The sequence below is a fragment of the Malaclemys terrapin genome, chromosome 2 (assembly GCF_027887155.1).
Source record: "Malaclemys terrapin pileata isolate rMalTer1 chromosome 2, rMalTer1.hap1, whole genome shotgun sequence".
Taxonomy (NCBI): Eukaryota; Metazoa; Chordata; order Testudines; family Emydidae; genus Malaclemys; species Malaclemys terrapin.
This window is the reverse complement of record NC_071506.1, coordinates 233,379,431-233,397,909: the sequence shown is the minus strand read 5'-3', so window position 1 is coordinate 233,397,909 and position 18,479 is coordinate 233,379,431. Positions and strand designations below refer to the sequence as shown.

The 18,479-nt window shown below is 40.9% G+C and overlaps 1 protein-coding gene across 1 annotated transcript in view; it reads right to left on the bottom strand.

Moving 5' to 3' along the window:
- The window catches only part of DGKB (diacylglycerol kinase beta), a 465,349-nt gene that overhangs the window by 14,226 nt on the left and 432,644 nt on the right, over nt 1-18,479 (bottom strand). The window lies entirely within an intron of this gene.

Below are 18,479 nucleotides of genomic sequence, written 5' to 3'. Positions count from 1 at the left end.
GCAACACTTCAACTAGAAATTAATTCTGAAATTGTATTAGAGCTAGGAATCACTAGCAAAAAATGACTGCAATAGGAACTACTAGCATAAGAAAAGATAAAATGTAGTAGGAATAATATTGGCAAAGAAGTAATGGCAACATTATTTTCTAAAACTTTCAGGCTTACTATATCTGGACTCACTGTCATCTCATTCCAAAACATTGTGACAAAAATTTCTCTAAAGTCAAATAATAAGTATACACAGTTCTGGTAGCAACCTCTATATTTAGACTGCTTAACACTTTACATCATAAAAAACTCTTTCAACCTTTTTTTTTGAGAAGCTTATACCTCCATTGTTTGTAGCAGGTCTTCGAAATTTAGCAAGGGAAAGCCCTTGGGCTAGAAAAGTGCCTTTTCTTTGTCCCATAATCTTCCATTCAAGTGGTCTAGGCAACTTTAATTTGGCCCCCTTGTGCTTATGCACTTTGATACAGACTTTATTTACACGATCACACACTATTTTTTTCCACAGGACTTTTGCCTCATTCATTGCACAGGTTGAATGCTCAAGGGGATGTAATTAAAGTATTATGGACATTAATCTGGCATTTTCTATTTTGATCCCTTGTTTACAATGTAAATATTTTTCTTCTCATGTAATTCACTGCCAAAATATTGTGTAATAAAAATATAATTTAAAACAATATTAAAAATGTAAAATATCATTTAAAACAGTATTATTCAAAAAGTAAAGTTAAAAGTTAAATACTAATTGCCTTGAGTTCAAGGAACAAGTATAATATAAATTCAGAGTCTTCAGTTTAGAAGACAAAAAGAGCCTCTAACCATTAATACATCAGACTAGTTTGAGGGGCAACCAAAGTGAGTTAAATCCTCTCTGGAACCCACTAGGCTTGTTTTGTGTGAACCATTTTACAATTTCTAGTGAAATGTATGTTGCCAAGAACAGATGGACAAGGAACAGAAACATTTTCTTTCAGCTGTAGATTATGCTTAAATGTCCCTTGCTTTATAGAGTGGCTGTTAATATCCTTGTTTCTGAGAGATATGCTAGCCAATGAAGTAGAGAGGGGAAGGCTAAAACCTCAGGGGCAAGCATCATGACATTGACAAAGGAAAGGAGAAAATATTAACATGTGTAGCTCAACCTTCACTGTAGGTGGGATTTCATGCAATTTTTTTTTAACTATGGGGTTGAGCGAAACTTCCAAAGGGAATTTTCTATTGACTTCATTGGGACTTTGGATCAAAGTAGTTAACTGAAATCTATGTAGTAAAGAAGAAATTTAATAAAGAGTTGGAGTATAGTTGGGGTGTGGTCCTAACTATTCTGCTAACACCCAGAGAATTTGCTTCTGTCCACCACTCTCATTCTTATTTTCCTCTTTCTTTATTTCCTTGCTATTTTCTTTTTCTCAATGCTAAAATGTGAGAGAGAAGTCAGTGTCATACAATGGAAACTAAACAAAAATGAATACAGTTCCCAACTATTATGAAAAAAAAAAAATTAGGAGGGAAAATGGACAAGAATGTAGGTTCTTTGACAGCTCCTAATTCTGCATTTCAATATTTTCCATTCTTTAAAAAAAGTGTAAACATAACTTTGTATTTCTGGCTTTCTATCAATTGATGTGTTAAAAGGACAACATTCCCTAAAGTTACTCATATGTATTTTCAATTTGAACTCTAAGCTTAAACATATTATATTTTTCTCAATTTCCATACAGTTTAAAAAAAGAAAAGTCTTATTCGGTTGCCAGCTTCTTCGATTGTAAAAGCAAACAGAATTTTATAAACTATTAAATTGTTAAAACATTTCTGGCCAAAGCAAACATCAAATTCTCATCCACGCAGGAAAAAAAAAATTAAATGGAAGAATAATTAAGAACAGATTTTTATTACTGACAGCTCATGCAACATATGCAAGGATTCAGTGTAATGATATTTTCAGTAACTTAAATTTGATGTGTCACTTTTCAGTTGCTGTAAACTTAGTGCCTGCTGATAGCAGGTAACTAAGGGCCAATTCCTGCCCTTTGATCCACACTGCATATCTCCAAACACTGTGGTATGTTAAACATTTGAAGAGATGAGAACAATTCAAATGCATATACAGTAAGTTAGAATCCGACAACACACTTCTACCCTACAAAAAGTGAGGCCTCTTCAAAACCTTCACATTTGTGATGGCACATTGCCAAGTGGTGTGAGCTTAGGCCAAACATGAGAATTTTTAACAGTAAGTCATAGTTAAGTCTACCTTCAGAAACAATCGGAACTAAAGTCAGCTTAGTGAACATAACATATAAGTGACTTTTGAAGGCTTAATTTATGCTCTTGACCCTGTCTCATACATTTGACCAGTAGGGAGCTGTATGGTTACATGCATTTCAATATATTTCAGGTAAATTGACTTTGATGACAAGCTTAGCTTGAGAAAGAACTGAAAATGGAGTGAAGGTTTTGGCCCCAGGTCTGAAGGATGTTACATGGATATGGGATACTCCCCTTGAGGACAAAAGGTCCAAATGTCAATGAATGGATGACACTAATTGAGAAACTTTTGGTTTGATATATAAAAATATTTATATTGTCATTAGAACACCATCCATGAAAAGAACACCTATGGAAATTGCTTATTCCAAGTGAGACGGTTGAACCATCTCATGGCATTTATGGGGCCTCAAAGGGAAGTGAAAAGCATGTCACATATTGACTTGCCCACGATGCATGACCACTAAAGTTGTGCTTTGTTAAAGCAAAGGTGATAGCCACAACAACAAGGCCAACAGGGGGCATAATTTCCCTTTAAAGAGACATATTTTGAAGTCTTAAAATGCTGCATGCCCTACTTCTGCAAAGATTCTAATGTTACTCCAAAGAAATAAATGTTTGCTATTTAACAATCAAAGGAAAAAACCCTCGCTCATTTTGAGAGTAGATTATAATGTGGCTATTTGCTACATTATGTGTCTGAACTGTAATGTTAATCTAATTTAGAGTAATCTTTTTGGGACAGTGGCCACATTAGCCTTTAAGTTATGTAATGCTGCATGCACACTGAGAGCACTCAAATAAATAATACAACAAATATTTTTAGGTATATTGTATTGCTGCTACATTATATGTATTTTGTAACTGCAAAAATGACAATCAGAAATGCCCAATATATTAGTACAACATTTTTTTCACTCTAGGTCCATCCTTCATTCGCTATAGCAGGTTTTAATCAATGCTAAGAGGTTGAAGATCAGGTTTTCAAAAGAGCTCCACACCCAAAAGCTCCCATTGAGTTCATTGAGAACTGCCAGGCACTGAAAACTTTTGAAATTCTGGCCACTTCATTTAGGTGCTTAAATGGAATGGAAGCTGAACTCTTATAGCAAATCTGGCCTAGAAAGTACTTCAGCATCAGTGTGTGAGAAGAGTGTTTTTTTAACTGCTGCTTTTGGCTTCTTGAGTCAGTTTGTTCTGCTTTAAGCTTTGTGGAAGAACTGAAGGTTCCCACTTGTTTTCTATATCAGTGAGCCGGTAGTCTGTGTGGGAATGTTTTCATAGCACCATGCCTCTCCTACCCTCTTCCATAAACCAAACTACTTCACGTGTCTCCTCGTATTAGCACCATCAGGAAACAAAGCCAGCTCTCACGAGGGAGTGCTGATGTCAGCAGATTCTGAATAGTATGCAGAGGGACTTCTGACCCCTTGCACTCATTCCTGATGGAGGGGTGGGAGGAAGAGGGGATAAAGTCACTAGAGAGATTGCCAGCCCACTTCTTATGATCAGGTGGGGGAAGGCGGAGAGGGGAAAGAAGTCCAAATAAAAATCTGCTCTAGTGATAGACAAAATTACATATGTGAATATGAGCCCTTTATGGTACTTCTCGGCCCCAAAAGATACATACCTGAAGAACTTAACGCTATTTAACAAGTAGTTTATATTGTCCCTTAACTAAATATTTCAATATTCAAAGTGAATATACAATAGAATAATACATTTGGAATTCATCTATGCATTTAAAGCAAGGAAAGCAAACTGAGATGGGGTTGGGGAGGTACACAGTATGATTAGAAAAAGTGATTTACATAGAGAACTTTCCCTTTGTAATGGAACTGTTTTTGATATCCAATTTATCTTCTAATATATAGATATTGCTGTCCTGGCAAGAGATTGAAAGACTCTATTATATTTGGGGTTACTGCACTTACTCAGGCAGATGTGCATAAAAATACTGTTGGTCAGTGGTAAATCTGTCTCTGGCGGCAGTTTGTCTTTGGAAAGAAGGGACTACAGGGCTGAATAAATTTAATTAAACCCTGGTAATCATCATGCTGGATGTTTTTTGGTTCCAAAGTTAAAATATAGAATAAGAAGTTGAAAACTGGGGACTTGCCAGAGATCCTTGAAAACCTGCTGAGTTCAACGCGCCACATGACATGAGTCTCTAGTATCTGCTCAGAACAGTGCATGTATTAAAAGTACAATTTTCCATTATGCAGGAATGTGGGGACACTTTCATACACAGAGACAGCAAAATGCTAAAGCTATGTTGTATAAAGTGCTAAAGATATGTTTGATGTCACAGTGTATGTATGATTTAAGATGATCAGTTACTGGATTACTTGGTGTATGTTAAAATAAATTACCAAAATCATTGTAAGCTGTGCTTTCTGATTTTAAAAAAGAAGCCAACAGCAACTAGTAGGCAGATATACCACAGCATTTATAATTATTTATAGTACACTTGCACCTACAGGCCCAACTTAGGCCCAGTTATTCTAGTGCTTGTACAGACACAAAGAGACAGCCCATGCCTCCAGGAGTTCATAATCTACACAGACAAGATAGACTAAGAGTTGGGAAAAGGAAATATTACTCCGACTTTGGGTCGTAAACCCATTTTTTTGCCCAAGATTTTGTGTAATAGTATACAATCCCATATATATATATGGGATTGTATACTATATACACACACACACACACAGGACTATATATATATGAGTGCCTCATTGTCACAGGGCGGGACTCACCCCTTGTGGCACAGGAAGCACAGCCTGTGCATTCCTTTGGCCATCTCAAGCTAGGTCTGGCCCCGTGAGTCCCTTGAGGGCACTCCCTCTTCTTGTGCCCCGGCTCCCCACAGGCCCAAGTTTGGAGCCCCCCTCTTAGCTTCACAGGGGGCACTCGAGTCTCTCCACCATGGCCCGGGCGGAGCCTCTTTGCTCCATCCCGATAGGGGCACTCCCTTTTTAAGTGTCCCTGTTGCCCACAGGCGAAACAGTCTTTAGGCCCCGGCACTGGCCTCCAGCCCAAGGTGCCTGGCCCCCGTTGAGGTCCATGTGCCCTTCCCCGCAGCAGCTGAAATAGCCCCGCTTGCTGCTCGGCGAGCCGGGCCACACAGGCTCTCCAATAATAGTCCTGCATATCTCCAGTCTTGGATCTGGGCAATCGTCCGACAGTCCTTGCCCTGGCCCATTGTATCAGGGGTGGACTGCATGTGCCTGCATTCTCCACCATGATGTCACGGGGTGGGACTCACCCCTGCGGCACCTCCTGCTGGTTGTCCAGGGTATTAGAACGCTAGCCTTCGGAGCGCCCTCTGCAGACCAGTGTCCTGCTTGCCGCTGGGCCCAAGTCCCTCCTGGACCCCAGTGCCTCTTTGAGGCCGAGGTGCTGCCCCCTGGCAGTACCCCCACAAATCTGGGTCTCCCTTCTCCAGGGAACCCCCACCCTCTATCCCCATCTCGCCTTAGTCTCTGGCCACTGCCAGTCATCAACTAGCCCCCGTTCACTGGGGCAGACTGCAGTGTAAATGCCACTCATCATAGGCAAGGGGGGTTTGGACCTGCTGCTTCTGCCTACCCTTGGGCTGCCCACAGCAACCCCAGTACCGTCTTTGGCCTTTAACAAGGCCTGCAGCCTGGGGGTTTTCCAGGCTGGAGCTCCCTGGCTCCTCTAGCCTTTCCCCAGCCCTGCTTCACTTTAGTTACTCTGTACAGCTCCCCAGCAGCCAGGCACTTCTCCCTCAAGAGCTAGAGGGAGAGTGTCTGTGCTCTTGGCCCACTGCCCTCTCATAAGGGCCAGCTGGGCCCTGATTAAGCCAGCCTCGGCCTGATTGGGGCGTGGCCCCCCAGCTGAGGCTGCTTTCCGCAATCAGCCCCATTTTTCCTTCCCTGCCATAGCCCTCTCCCCGGGCTGTTTTAAGTCTTTTAAGGCAGGAGCGTGTGACCACCCTGCTAAACTCATACTAGTCTACAAATGTTTATACACACAAACACCCCAAGAGAAACCAAGAGAAGAGGCAAAGAAAGAATATATTTTTGACTTACCATTGTGAACGGGTTTTGACCTAAAAATAGTTTTATTGGGATAGGATTTTAAAATTAATTTAATTTGTATATACTTAAAAGGAACGTAATGAGTGAAATCCTGGCGCCACTGAAGTTAATGACAAAACTTCCATTTACTTCAATGAGCCCAGGATTCCACTCAATATTTTTTGTCTTGCATCAGTTTAACACAGAGATTCATTCCTCAGATGAAATCACGTAACAGATCAGCCTACAATTGTACATTGGACTTTCTGTACGTAATCACTTCCTGACTCTTATCAATCAGGCAGTGTGACAGATTTCCTAAGAACTAGGTGGTGAAAGAAGGAAGAATACAGCCTTATAATTAACTATTTTGTGAATCATTTTAATGTGCACAAAAAGGTCTTTATAACATTTTTTTCTTAAGTGAACTTTTTTTTTCTTAACAGATAAGTTCTTGATAAATATTAAAGGAGAAAAAAATGGAGGATTCAAATTAAATCGCTCCCATCCTCACTCACTGCAAATAGGACATTCAGAACAAATACCAGTATTCACATTTCTAATATTTTGAAACAAGAGATGCCATCTTCTGCTTCAGGAGATCATTATGGAAAAGACTTTCATGGTAAAGCTTGGCAGACAAAGTGTATTCTTTTTAGAGATTTATTCTTTAAATAGTTTGAGGTACAATGGCATTGAACATATCAGTGCAGCAAAAAAAACCAAAAACAAACAAAACCCCCAGCTCACCCTATTATTTTAATCTGTATACTTTAAAAAGTTATTTGTTTAAGAGAATTTCTCTGTGTTACTCTTGTACCCCCTTCATCCAACAGAACAAAAGCCATTCTATGAAAGGAGTCTAAACTTGGACAAACTGTAACAAAAAGCAAAGTTCCTCTCTGTTTTTATCAAATTTGATTGCTGCAGCTGTTCCCAGTTTCTGTATTTTAAAAATAGCCTTATTCAGTGCCTTGTTGGCTAAAGGCCAAAGTACCATTAGAACATGCTGTACGGAAAACCTCTATTCAGTTACAGATACAGAAATATATTTAAGATCAGTGGGGGTCATCTGCAACAAACACTTGTAGGGAGAACATGGAATTTTAATGTGCTTGGACTGCTCACCACTTTTAACAGATATTTAAGAACTTCAAACCGGATATCCTTCCATTTGTATTGGGGCTATCAACTTACTGGGCATCAGGTACAATACGAACAAGACAAGATCATTTCAACTAACAAAAATAGATCTAATTCTCAGATTACTTTCTATGTAATTCTGGCATTCACTTCAAATGGCTCCAAGTAATATTAGATATTTGATTAGCCTATAAAAATGCCACTACCCAGAAAGGAAAGATACAGTAATATTGATGGAACAGTAGAAGTTTGATCAATGTAAACCAGCTTTGATTTGTACATTTCTAAGACTACTACATACTAAGAAGGGGAAAAATGTTTCCCTTCCAAAAAATGTACTAGTGAAGTTACTGCTGCATCTTCTTCTCAGAGGAAGGATTTTATAGTTTTGCACATGGGGGGAAATTCTACTGAAATTAATGGCAAAACTCCCATTGATTTAATTGGAGCAGATGCACAGCACAGAACCCCAAAGAACTGAGATCCCCATCTCTCTGTTGCCCAGCTCTTTGGTGAGACACATTCCTATTTCTGCCCCTTGCTGCACATGCACTCTGTGATGTTTGGAGCTCTGAACCTCAACAATTTTGGAGGCACTTCCTGGTAGAAAATCCACTTGCACTGCAGGTGAGAAAGCTACATATAACATGCACTTAGCATTTCAAAAAGTTTTGGAAGCAAGCCGCGAATGACATATTCCCAAATCCAGAACCTTTAGCCATTTCCTGCAGTGTGAAACATCCATGTTAAGATATTTAAGGGAAAAAAAATCTGTCCATGTCCTCTTGTGGCCAAGAACAGCCACCAGGCAAGTTAAGTCTGATCTATTACCTAAGGACATGGCTACACTTACAGATGTAGAGCACTGTGAGTTAAACCAGCCCTCGGAGAACGCAATAGGGAAAGCGCTGCAGTGTGTCCACACTGTCAGATTCAAGAGCACTGGTGTGGCCACACTAGCAGCTCTTGCAACGGCCACAGAGAGCAGTGCATTGTGGTAGCTATCCCAGCACGCAAGTGGTTGCAACGTGCTTTTCAAATGTGGTGGGTGGGGTGGAGTGTGTTGTGTGTATGTGGGAGGAGAGAGAGTGGGTTTTGGGGGGGCTGAGAGCATGTCAGCATGCTGTCTTGTAAGTTCAGGCAGCAGCAGACCCTCCTCTCCCCCCCCCCCCCGCCTCTCTCTCTCACACACACAGCATTCCACAGTAATGGTTTGCTTTGTCTCAGAGCAGATAAGCATGCCGACTGTCAGAAACGGAGCTTTGAAAGGGGATATCCCATTCCTGCAGTGATTCCAAAACAATGACAAGAGTGGCCACTTGACTTAAGGGGACGTTTCCAGAGGCGGATCAGAGCGCAGTAATGCAACACCTCATTCACACCGACGCCGGAGCGCACCAAGCTTTATGCTGCTCGTGGAGGTGGATTACCAGGAGTGCTACAGCTGCAGAGTCCAGGCACTCTAAGTGCCTTGCCAGTGTGGATGGGTCATGAGTTAGGGTGCCCGGGGCTGTTTTAATGCGCTCTAACTCGCAAGTGCAGCCAAGCCCTAACACTCAACAGAGCATGCTGGTCACCATTCTGCTTGGCTCCTGTACAGGGGATAGATCTTGCAAAGTGATGAGCACCTTCACTTCCCACTGGCTTCAATGGTAGGTGAGGGAGCCCAGTACCTCTCAGAATCAAGCCCTGAGTAGACTAGCAGGAAAGACAGATTTCCCACACATTCTTCCCACCTAGCACACCCAGAAAGTGGCAGCAGAATTTAACCTTTAATTTGTTCCAGACTGATTATTTACTGTCGTGCTCTGGGTTTCTTTTGTTGTCTAGGCCTATTACAACATAGCTGCTATTTCCATTAATTTCTAAACTGAATATCTTGCAAGAGATCACTAACGTATTAACATCAGAGATATCTGCAACAAATCTGAGGCCCAGAGATGGATATAAATATAATTTGAGAAAACTAGAGTACTTTGAAGTATGATTATATTAATTTTCCAGAATTTGGATAGGTGTAGGAACCTCCTTTCTTTGTCACTGAATTTAGAATCAAAGGGATCATGCCTTTGGAATGAATACTACACATCTGTCCAAATGTGTTTTATTTGGCAAGAAGCTAAAGAAACATCTTTAAAGGTTCACAGAGAAAGGAAAAATGAACTTCTTTATAACCTATTCAATATTTACAGTTTTAATTATTGACATAAAGCTACCTTATGATAGAGCGGTATTTACGTCGGCCAAAGGAAAATAACAACAACAAAAATATTTATCTATCTGTATAACCACAAGCAAGTTAAGGTTCCAGATTTCTCCTTCCCAAGGACCAAAAGAAACACCATCAGCTGGAGCTGGCTTAGCAGTCAGGCCATTTAAAGTTCTTTCCAATGCCCAGGTTCTGGATACTACTAACAAATCCAAATACAAAAAACAACTATTTCATTCCAAACACCCAAAGAAACTTTACAAACAAAACTTGATTTGTTCTCATTTGTTTGATTGATGGTCTACCACAAATGTGAAGTTTGGTTTTGTTTAGTGAAGATGAAATTTTAGTACATTTTATTTGTTTATAGTGCTGCTAGCAATGGGAGAAACATAGATGAAGGTACAGCCCTTGCCCCAAAGAATTCACATTCTAAGACCCTGAACCTACATGGGTATCCATTGGCGTTGACTGCTATGCTCATGTGGGTTCCCACCAACTTTGTCTTCAATGAGATTTTGCATGGGCACAAGAGTCCATACCAGTGGATGCTGATGCAAGAAGTGTCCCTCAAAAGACTAAGGGCCTGATTCTTATTTACATTAAGATTTGAATACACAATACACCACTCAGATGGTGTGAACAGGCCTTAAAGTAAATATATATTTTTTTCTGTATAATTTACACCAAATTTTAGGTCCTTTTGCATTGCCAGAGAAACATACAAACAGAGACATGGAGAGTAGGGGAAAGGGAACAACAAACCAATAGGTGGTCAGGTCTTTTTTTAATGTTACAAATATATATGCATTTTATTTATGTGTGTTATATGTACAAAGAAAGGTCATGAAAATAAAGGATATTTCAATAAAATACAAATCCCACCTGAAAACCCACCTCAACTCTGATATCTGCTAGTAGCTACAATGGTCGGGTTGTAGGGTAATTTGAGATTGTCTGCACATTTTGGACCTAATTTTCATTTACACTAAGTCTGCTTTACACTGCCTTGGCAATATACAGGTGCCTTAAAGCCCGTACAAATGTAATTTACACCAATTTAAAGGCCCCTTTAAACTGTCAGATCAGGCATCTTCTATCTCTATCTATGATCATGCCATTATAGTTACTTGTAGGCATTGTGATATAGGTGGGTCTTCAGAAGGAATTTGTATTTTACAAAACAACAGTCAGTTCTTTTTTATTAGCTTGTTTTTGTTTGCCTTCCTTTTCTATTTTTCTCTAGGTATTAAGGCCTACATTGTAGGCCTAAGTCTATTTATAGGATATATATTGCCTTTTATTGCAAATGTATTTGTTAGGGCTTCTGGGGATACGTGAGGACCTGAGGCTTTGGGTAGAGCACAATGGGACATTCTTCTGGGCATATCAGCTGCTAAAGTAGTCCATAACGTGATAAGTTTTAAAATATACCATTTATTTTGACATGGTAAGCCATACACAGTAAAGTTAGATTAATATTTTTACCTTTTGTTCCTATATCCTGTTTGCCTGCACTAGGCTCAGCAATGTAAGAGGGTTGCAATACATTAAAAAGAATTAAAGAATGTGGAAGATGCAGGTGCACTAATAAATGGGTGGTCTTTGGATTACAGTATTTATGTGTACTATGCCAAGCTAAACAGAAACCTAAATGCTATACATACAAAGTGGTACAACAAGAACATCTGTGTTGGGGGACTGAACTGGCATGGCTAACACCTCCAGTGCCAGGTGCAAAGGAAATTTCAGTACAGCTTGAGTAATCTTGACTGCCAGCATCTGCATGCATCAGATTACCTCCTGTATTGCTAGCTCACCAATACCCACTAGAGTATTTATATTCTACATCTGGCTCTGTAATGGCTATAGGCAGGTTGCAGTCCTTCCATTACTGACTCTTAGAGTGATGATAAAGAATAAACTCTTTTTTCATAGGAATATTAGCATTACTAACATTTGTATAATGTTTATTGCACTGTTGGGAAGATAAAAATGTTTGCATAGATTTTCCAGAGTCATTCATCTTTTTATTTAATTTTTTTATTTTCTATCATCAAATCAATTTTTTTTCCATTGGAATTTACATTTTCCTGTGAAACTATATTTTAATTTTTGCATAGAAAAATTGTGATGAAATTATGAAATTTTGCTTTTACCACATTTCAAAATGAGCTAAACCTATCATTTAATTTTTACCTAAAATATCATTTCCAGTCAGTTTAAAACTTCCAATGGGAAAAATCTCAATGATTGCCAGAGGATGTTGTGAAGGCCAAGACCATAACAGGGTTCAAAAAAGAACTAGATAAATCCATGGAGGACAGTCCATCAATGGTTATTAGCCAGGATGGGCAGGAATGGTGTCCCTAGCCTCTGTTTGCCAGGAGCTGGGAATGGGCAACAGGGGATGGATCACTTGATGATTACTTGTTCTGTTCAATCCTCTGGGGCACCTGGCATTGGCCACTGTCAGAAGACAGGATACTGGGATAGATGGATGTAGTGAGCCGGTGTGGCACCCCTCCATCTCCGATAGGGCCGAGCTTCCTCTAACCCCAGCGTGGGCGGAGCCACTGGGTCCGGGGCCCGCCCCTCCGAGGTCACGGCCCCGACCCGGAAGTATAAAAGCCCGCCGGCAGAGCTCAGTGGAGCCTAGGCCGGCAGAGAGAGCAGACGTCCCGGGCTGAGCTCCCGCTTGGGAGACAGCCACAGGCCGCAAGCCACCTGCTACCCCGCCGCGCCGGTCGAGTCTACCTCTCGCCAGGTACCCCGAGGAGGACTGGACAACACCTGCCCCGGGCCAGCTACCCCGAGGAGGACTGGACAAACCCGCCCTGGGCCAGCTACCCCGAGGAGGACTGGACAAACCCGCCCCGGGCCAGCTACCCCGAGGAGGACTGGACAAACCCGCCCCGGGCCAGCTACCCCGAGGAGGACTGGACAAACCCGCCCCGGGCCAGCTACCCCGAGGAGGACTGGACAAGCCTGCCCCGTGCCAGTGACCCTGGTGGAGAGCCGCCGGACCTGCCCCCAAGCCCCGCACCGGAGGAACCGATGCTGCTGGACTGGCCCGAGCTGGCGTCACCAACGAGGTAGGCCCCGAGGGGGACCACGGAAGTAGCCCAGGGGTAGCCAACCCCGGTCAGGCTGCAGAGACTTGTGAGCCGATGTCAGTGTGTTTCGGTCAGGATACCCCACTGACCAGCAGCGGCAGTAACCGCTGCTAGGGCCCCGGGCTGGAACGCACTGGAGTGGGTGGGCCTGCGTTCCCCCCTGCCACCCCAGCTCACGGGTGGCAGGCTTCCCCATCACCCAACGCTCAGGTGTAGGAGCCTGGGCTTACCTTAACTGCTTGTCTGCTCAACCCCTGCCCCAAAGGGCTTGAACTGTGACTGTTTGTGCCCCGCCCTGATCCAGGGCCTGGGCCTGCTTAAACTGTTGCTTATTGCTCAACCCCTGCCCCAAAGGGCTTGAACTGTGACTGTTTGTGCCCCGCCCTGATCCAGGGCCTGGGCCTGCTTAAACCGTTGATTAGCGCTCAGCCCCTGCGTAAAGGGACCTGAGCTTTGACTGTCTGCGCTATAGTGAGCCGGTGTGGCACCCCTCCGTCTCAGAGGGTAGAGCCCCGGCGCGACCCTACCACAATGGACCTTTGCTCTGACCCAGTAGAACCATTCTTATGTTCTTATTTTTTTGTCTGAAATTTCTCACAGGAAAAATGTTGGTTTTCTGAACAAGTCTAATTTTTTTTACCAAAAGAGCACCTACAACCTCTATATTTAGATTTTATAATACCTACCCTTTAAAAATTCTTCAGACTTTTTTTAAAGAGCTTTCATGACAGTTTGCAGCAGGACTTTGAAATTTAGCACTAGAATACTGGGGTCACAGAGGTGCATCTTACAGGTCCTATGCCACACACAATTACAGTACGCAGTGATGTTGTAGTCATAGTGGTCCCAGGATATTACAGAGACAAGACTGGTGAGGTCACATCTTTTACTGGACCAAATTCTGTTGGTGAGAGAGCCAAGATTTTGACCTTACACAGACTTGAAGGAGAGCTCTGTGTAAGCTCCAAACCTTCTCTCTCTTACCAGCAGAAATTGGTCCAATACAAGATATTATCTCACCCACCTTGTCTCACAAACATAGTAAATAGACAAGATAAATCTTCCCCCCTATTCTTGCCTCTCCTTGGATCTAGGGGACCATGAGTTCAAGTCTCACTTCTTCTCCTGACTATTGCTGATATAAAAGATATAACCTCACCCACCGTGTCTCTTTATTACTGAATATGGCATTCTTCTCAATAAGAGTTTATGCAAGAAACAGAACTCTAATCTCACCCTGCTCATTCACATGGCAGACCCATTTAGCCACATTGCCTCTCTGAAATCCACCTTATTTAAGTATTCAACTATGCCATCTGTAAAATGGGCCTGCTTATATGTATGTAACCTATTTTTTCAGTGCATTATGCATCTCCCTCTAGTGGCTGATCCACAGAGGAAAACAACCCCGATGTAGTTAATCCTTTAGGTCCAGTGATAGATGTGTGTGCTGCAGTGCTGGAAGTCCAGGGTTCAAACGCTGCTGTGATAAAAAAGAGCAAAGCATTTAGGAAAGATGTGGACAAATTGGAGAGATCTGAGAGGAATGCAACAAAAATGATAAAAGGAAAACCTGACTCAAAGAAACATTAAAAAACCTGAACATGTTTAGTCCTAAGTGAAGAAGGGGGTGGGGGTCTGACAAGTCTTCAAATATATTAAAGGCTGTTATAAAGAGTACAGTGATCAATTGTTCTTCATGTCCACTGAAGGTAGCAAAAGAAGAATTGGTCTTAATCTGCAGCAAGGAAGATTTAGTTTAGATATTACCCAAACCTTTCTCACTATAAGGGTAGTTAAGCTCTGGAATAGGCTTCCAAGGGAGTTGTTGAGCCCCACCCCTTTTACTGGAGGTTTTGAAGAACAGGTTGAACATACACCTGTCAGGTTTATGTGGACCAGTCCCAGCGCAGGGGGCTGGACATGATGACTTCTCCAGCCCTACAATTCTACAATTACAATTGCACATAAAATAATTTGTTTTATCTTTTTAAGAAAATCTAAGACATTACATACAAAAAAAGTCAACAATGACTTTACAACCTAAAGAACAAGCACTCAAAAGTTAAGAAATTCCAGAATTAAAGCAGCAACATCACATTAGAAGGCAAAATTATCAAGAAAGCAGAATAGTTTATCTACCTGGGCAACACCATACTAACCATAGGAGACCTCATGAAGGACATAACATCAAGGATAGGAACGGCATCCACACGGTTCACTAAACTCAACAAGGTAGGTAAGTCAAAGATATACAACGCTGGAACAAAACTGAGAATGTTCAACGCTAACAGGATCTCCGTGTTAACATATCACTGTGAAGAGATCTGTTGGAGATCTGCCTAAATGTTAGACAGAAAACTATACACCTTCAAAAATAAATGCCTATGAAAGATTCTGGGTGTCACCAGTGAAGAAATCCAAGACATCACCAACAAGCAGCTCATCTCCACCAGAATCAGAAAGATGCTCTGGATATATTTGGTTCATATACTACAGATGCCAACACACAGGCTCCCACATGAAACCATCACACGGAAACCATATGGTGTGAGGAAATGAGGGCTTCCAAGAGAAACCTCAAGAAGAACCCTTAGTAGGGAGGGCCGAACAATTGATTCCAACACCACAGAGCAGATGGAAGCAGCACCAAATAACAGGGAGGAATGGAATAGACTTGTTTCTCCACCTTGCATACCGACATTGGTGTGGGAAGGACCTGTGCAAACTTAATACAACCCCCTCATGTGTATGCATTGGGATATAGTATTTAGTTGCTTAATCACACACTTTTTCCCACACAATCTGCCTCATTCAGTGCACGGTGATAAATTTTTAGGTAAATGCACTATTGTCAACTTCAAGCATTCAAAAAATAAAAAGTTAAATCCCCCAAAATCATCAGACCATCTTAAAAATTATGCTATTTTTGAAAAATAACACCTTTGGGGGTCTTTTTCTTTGCCTTCTTGTTTCTCAGCCACCTTTAGTGTGAGCTCATTTTATGTTTTCAAGCTTTTCTCCCCAACTACAAGGGCTATAGACTTCTTCTTTTTTTTTTTTTTGTTTAAGAAAAAAAGAAAGATGAGATTCTCATGCAATCTCGTAATTCCAGCAGATGGGACTAAGAAAAACATGAACTATACAAAGACTTAAAAAAAAAAAAATCATTGGCTTTGGCAAAACTGTAGATGGATAAAATGATTGAAAAAGGGAGGACTGGATGGCTCTAAGGATTGCTATAAAATGCAGAGCCTTTCCCTTCTGTATTGCTCATCTGAATCTAGTCCAAGGATCTTTTCCTACTCCTGCTGAAAATCAATGAGAAATTCTCATTGAGTTCATTGGGAGTATGATATGTTCCTCAATCAGTAGTGACAAGGATCCCAATCCTGCACTCAGGCAAACTCTCAATGGTTATATGGTAGAAAATGTTTTTAGTCTTATGCTTTGTCTATGCTTATGGCACCATGTAGAGTAGCTACATGCCACACTGAAAGCAGGCTGTATGTGTAGTGACATAATGCAATGAAAGGCTCCGGCAGGGGGCAGGCAGTAGGGAAAGGCTTCCACATGGGGGAGGTGCCAGACCCTTTCCCTGGTGCTGGACCCGTTCTTCATTGCAGGAGCTGTTCACTGAGATAAAGAAAGGTTCTGGCAGGTGGGAGGCAGCGGGATATTACACCAGGGTAGACATGGAAGGAGGCACTGTTTGGGCCTGCAAAGAGCTGTCTAGGGTATATAACCTTTGATGCAGGCAGGTAGGGCACTCTACTCACCTCAGCAGTGCGTCACTGTCTACGCTGCTATTTATACCCAGGCTAGCTGGATGTGCCATGTATGTAATCTACATGCTGCCATAACTGCAGACTTAACTTTAGGACATTCTACATTACAAAAAGCCACCACTGCATTTGGCACCCTGGGTAGAAATCAGTGGCCTGATTCATACTTGTGACTTCAATGGATCAGGCCCCAAGAGAGGCCAAACAGTGACTGAACATGGGGAGTAAGTTATGCTTTTACCCTTGGCAGAGTAGATTAGTGGGGCAGGGTTGGAATGCTTGAACTGCTGCTGTCCACATTGTATTTGTCCTATGGATAAGTCAAATTCTGTTAATCCAGTACCTTTAATAACACTAAATTACAATTAAAGACAAAGAAAATGTTGTCATCAATATAGTTGGACAGTTTGAGCTTTTAGTGAATTTCTTCAGAAACATTTTTTTTTTTAAACTATTTCTTTCTCTTGGCAATTAAAATTCTGCAGCTTCTTCCATCCCGATCACGGATTAAGCTTCTTACATATTTCTAATAAATAAACTAGAAAATGAAGGTTAAATTATTGCAAATTATTTTTTCTGGGGATTGGGAGCATGTTTCTTTGCATCATAAAACAATCTTTTATAACTGTAACAAGGTGTGGCAGAAATGCAATAAATACAAATAAATCCACAAAAAAACATAGACCCAACAATATCAAAAAATGAAACAAAGGGTTGTTTTATAAAAAATTGCTATTGCAAATTTGTAATCCCCTGTTACTCATCTTTTCTTGTTACTTCAATTTTAAAGCCAGATTCCTTCATTATTTTCTGACCCGATATGAAACACCATCTGGAGTGAGCATGTTGAGATTCTACATGAGTGAAATAGAATTATTTTTCTTGAGATGGCTTTAAGATATATTTTTTAAAAATCATTTGAGACTATTAAAATTAGTGTTGAAATGAATTAAAAAATAGGCTGCAACAAAACTTGTGTGGAGGTAAGTTTAATCTTTTCCGATTATCAGTAATAACTAAAATATTGTATAAACTTCTTTCAATATGTCTATGCCAGAGATCTCATTGGTATCTACAGTTCAGAATACAGATATTTCCCCTGGTGTAACAAGATTTCAAGTTCTATGAGCTTATCTCTATTTTACACATCTATTATTAATTATTATTAGTCATTAAATAAGTTATGATACTGCCTCAGTCAGAGTCCAGGCCTCGTTCGGGTTGGCAGTGCATAGATATATAATGTAGGGAGAGTTTACAGTCTAAGGCAGTGATCCTGTAATTGGATCCATGCAGGGGGACCTTTGCACATGCACAGAGTCTCATTGAAGTCAATGAAACTGCATGGGTGCAAGAGTTGCCCTGCACAATTCTTATTGCAGAATTGGAGAGTACAAATACAAAGATGAAGTCAGAGACTAATTGGACACGTGTTGCAGTGTTGTTGCTCTACAAATTACGACAAGCTTGGCCTTGAACAATAGGTAGCACAAAAACAAATGCTTAATATGTGATGAAAAGGTACAATACATTCTTTATCAGTGCAGAAATACATCTTGGACATTTTGCAATGATAAAAAAACCCAAATATTTTTACTGATTAAAATGAAAAGCTGGGACTTTTCAGGAGTCCTGATACAAGATCATTTCCCCACAGATTGTGAGATAGTATGAAAAACCAGGACTCCCCTAGTAAAACTGGGATATATGTCCTTTATCTATCGGTCTTTTCCATCTCTAACTTCTGTGACTCTACAATTCTATGAAAATTATTTTACTAAAATAAATGAAAACCTATTCATGGTGGTTTGAACCAGTTTATATTCCTGTGACAAAAGAAGTCACTTAAAAGTTTCATTTGATCGTTCATTACACAAATATTAAAATATTTGTTAATCGATACT